Genomic DNA, 4,750 nt, shown 5'->3' on the forward strand with positions numbered 1-4,750 from the left:
TTTCGTTTAATGACTTGTCTAAAATTTCCAATTTTTGCAACATTTAATAATTAAGTTTGTAAAGATCTGTGTTATTGATTATATGTAAGGAATTGTTATATAACTCTTAAACAAGCTGCCGTCAATCTGTTTCCCAACAATTCGGAAGCTCAAAAACAAATATTCCCATGTCTGTGGATACTTTTGTTGCAGGTCTTACAAATTTTAAGTCGCTTATGAAGATTATGTCATCATTAATTTCTATTTCTTTAATGTAATCAGTGTCAAAGGCACTTCTTTTGATTTTATATAGTTTTAGAAAAAAACCTTGAACATTACTGTTATCTTGATTTTCAAAATCAATGATAGACAATATTTCTCCAAATTTAATCTTGTAAGAGATTATAGAATTACAGAATTTGTTATCATTATCATTTTTGCTATGATAATCAATCCCATTTATTTTAATTTTAGTGTAAGAAGACGCAGAGTTTATAGGGACATAACCTGTCTGTAGCAATACATTGAGTTCAAATTCTCGAAGATTTATAACTTCAGGGCTGCTCATAGCTTGAAAATCTTTGTTTATTACTACTTCATCAGTCGAATTAGGAATTTTAAGAGTCTTACAAATAAATTTTCTTGTTTTAGCCGTAACTGAACCACTGTAAATCGCTGATTCTACAAATTTGGTCATTAAAAATCTCATGACAATTTGATCAGCTCTTCCGTGGGGGCTCGTAACTTTATCCATAACTTTTTTATTCCAGGATTCAAACACGGCAGCAGAATGAACCCACATCGGACCAAAATTTTCAATTTATTTTATCAGATGAGGTAACAAATGAATATTAAAACTCATATTTTCGAGTCCAAATAATTCTTCGAACTGTGAAACATACTCTTCTATGAGATATCTAGCGCGTTCCAAACTAGTACTGGTTACACAATCACGATTCAAAATATGAACTGCTTGAGACAAAAGAGCCAAATGTTTGATATACTTTACGGGTAATATACCATTCAAACATGGTGCCGCATAACCTAACCAATTATGAAGTTCAGACCCTTTCCAATTATTAAATGTATCTAATCCTCGGGGCAGGCGACTACGGCGTGATGGAAATTTTATGGATAGCAATCGTTCGTCAATTCTTGCTTTACTGGTCGGATCTCCAATATAATATGGTGAATCTGTTGTAGTGAGAAGTAATGTTGCATGTTGTTTCACTGCTCCGAGAAAAACAGCATGCAAGCTGTCGACTACAAGTCCATTACCTAAATCGAATTCAGGCAATCCAGCTAACGATGAAATCCCTTTAATACCATTTGTTGTTGTTTTCATCTGGAAAGCTGTAAGCATATCTTCTCTTATTTCTTCATCAGTTCGAAGATTTTCGGAACAGTGACTTCGCGGATAAATGTGTTTATTTTGGTGATGTTCACCTATTGCATAGCAAAAGGAACAACCGTCGTAACCATTAAACTGCTTCATTCTCATCATTAATGCTCTCGCTGGAGAATCAACAGTGCACGTTGTTACAATAAACTTCGAAGTTACTTCTCTACATTCTGAAGTTTTCCAAGCAATCCTAGTTGTATATAAGTCACGTAGTTAATCGATTATCGAGCCTAATAAGAGATTCAAAGATGGGTGACATGTATCAACAAAAATTCCAGCCAAAAGCATATGTTTCTTACGAATATGCGGAGGTAATTCATTAAATTGTAAATAAACCGGCCACGCACTTGCTTTAGATGATTTGGACACTTGGCAACCATCTGTTTTCATAGTGAAAGAAAAATTGAATGGATTACTCAAGAATTTTCCAGATGAACACAGATTTTGATATTGCTGTCCATCATAAATATCTTCAAACATCGAAGAATCTCGCTTTTCTCTTGTAAATCGATAGCAGAATGATTTTTTCAATACCAGGTATTTTGAAAAACTCAGTTAATTGGCTTGATAAACTTAGCTGAAGAAAATAATTCAAATTTTCAGGTTTTTCATCTGGACCGCATGATTTACAAGAACATGTTTTGGACAGCATTTTTCCAACTCCAAGATTTTCTTTACAAATACTACAGTACATGTGATGAGTAATCAAACTGTTGTCACGGTTCAATGCTTTCCATAGCGCTTTCTTTGTTGTTGGTAAATTATTATTGTTGTGGGTTAATTTCATCCAGGATAGTATAGATAATGTAGCTTCGTATGAAAAATTGTTGCGTAAAGAAATAGCAATAATAGCCAACAGATGATCGTTTTCATAGAAATTTGGATTGCTTAAGAACGGAAAGTTAAATACCGACTTTTCCACAGAAAAAAAAGCTTGACTTGAACTGTTTCCCTCGTCAGAATCACTGTCACTGCTTTCGTTATTATTCTGATTGTCACTATCAAGTTGCAGGCTACTTTCATGACAGATTTTCAATCCTTTCAGCTTTATTAAATTCTTCTAAACTATCCAAATTGTAATCCTCGATTATTTCATCCGGAATACTTTCTTGGAATTTTTGTGTATTTGAAAAGTGTTTCGGTTCTTCTACATTTTCTTCAGCTTCAAGTTGTAAAGACTGACCGGTGATTCCTCCAAATTGGTCACTAAACAGAGAAATTGATTACTTGCTTACTTATAAAATTACATTTTACTGATATGATTTCATAAATAAAAACAATTGATTTAATTCTATAAATTAAATATTTAAATACGATCATAAATATAGAAAATTTAGAAATTAGCAAGCGAATGCATTTCAAACTTTAGAATCTACATCATTAATTATTGGTTTTTATGAATATGAATAAGCTACTATGTTACTCAATAAACTTATTAAATTTAAGATAATAACAAAAAGTTTTCTAGGTGAATTTGTGATTTCATGCCTAATCAGTCATTGGTGGAGTGATCCATTTCATTTATATGCCTTAAGCGCGACGCGTTTCAATAAATACTACTCACGCTTAAGAAAGAAAAATCGGTGATTTGATCTGTTAGATCATATTAAAATTAATGTATAATTAAATGACAAAAAAATGTATACCAAAACAAAGAAAAATATTTGTGTACGAATTTCATACATTTTAATTGTGAGTTATTCATAAGTTCATAAAGAAAATATATTTTTAGAAATTAAAAAAAATCATGTTAACGGCCTGCTGAGATAATAAAAAATTTCAAAATGTTCACTTGTTCGAAAGATAACGTTGTTTTATAATTTCAAAACAAAGACTGTCCAATTTTTTTTGAATTCGCAATTTTTTAATTGGGAAGTTAAAGAGTGATTTTTAAAAATAATTTATAAATTTCCGGTCGAAAAGGTATATCGTAAAAGGTAGATTGTTCAATAGTTTTTGCAGTTGGAAAATTTCAAAAAAGTATTTTCTTAATTGTTATTCAAGCTTTTGAGCTGAAATAGCTCAAAGACGTCATTATCCTTAAAATTTGTAGCTCTTTTCGGTTGAATGTAGCAAGAAGTTGCAGGGATGTCCTATAGGTTCAAATATTATACTAATTTTTTTGCGAAATAACGTTTAAATTATTGTATTATTTTTTTTCATGAATTTCGTTAATTTTTTTTTTCATTAAAAAGTAAAATCGAATATTGTCAACCGGTTGAAAATTAGTTGATTGCTTGGACAAAATTGCAACACTTAAAATTCAGAAAAATGTTTTGTCAAATAACTAACCGATTTTGAAGCTGATAAAGTTCATCAATACTTAGAAGTTATATTGAGTTCGCCATGGAACTGCAGACCATCTTTAGACTTTTTAGACTTTTCATACAGCTATAACTATCATAAAAATTGGCTCAAGAATCTTTGAAAAGCATAATGTTGAGATAGAAAAATCGAAAAAAATTGACTGAACACCCGGGTGAAAAAAAAAAATTATGTATGATAACGCATGGAAAATGACCCTATATTATTATATACTATATGAAGTAGCCTAGCAACATTATGTATAATTGCATGGAACTATATATAATTTCACAAAATTATAAATAAATTGTATTAAAATCTATATAATGCATAGAATTATATATAAATTATTATGAGCATCTATCATTCATGCAGTTATGTATGAGTCATATATAATTATTCAGAGTAATGGAAATGAAAATTCATTCCGAACTCACTCCCAATTTTTTTCAGTGTATGATTTAAAAAATAAAAAATTACCTTCCACGGTCAATTGGATCTGATGTACTTCTTAGCATTGACGATGATGGTACTGATGACGATTTTGATGGTAAAGATGTTCTCTACAATTGAAAATGTTAAATATGTTAACGTATTATCTTTTCAGTTTCCATAAATACGATCTTAGTTGAAAGTAATAATACTTTGAGTTAGTATAGAAAATAAGTGTTAATATAGGTACCAAATTCTGATCAAGTTCTATTCATTTACCAATTAACTCGAAGTAAAAAAATCAGTAAGACGGTTGACCCACCAGGCCATCCCTGCAACTTCCCGCTAATAACTTACAAACAGTGCTACGAATTTAGTTCATTATGATGTTATGAGCTCTTTTAGCTCAATAATATAGTTTTCGTGCTATTTTCGACTCGAAGATTAAAATATTATATATTTTCGAACTCATCGAGTTTGAAAAACCGCTTTTTTAGAAATTTTCAAAATTCGATATCTTCTGAACCAATTAACCGATTTACACTAACTAGGCAGCAATCGACGTAGTTTTTTAAGCTTTATCAAGATATACAAAATTCTTGAACAATTTGCTAGAAATTGGGAAGTAATCTA

Source organism: Cotesia glomerata, linkage group LG10, assembly GCF_020080835.1.
Source record: "Cotesia glomerata isolate CgM1 linkage group LG10, MPM_Cglom_v2.3, whole genome shotgun sequence".
Lineage (NCBI taxonomy): Eukaryota > Metazoa > Arthropoda > Insecta > Hymenoptera > Braconidae > Cotesia > Cotesia glomerata.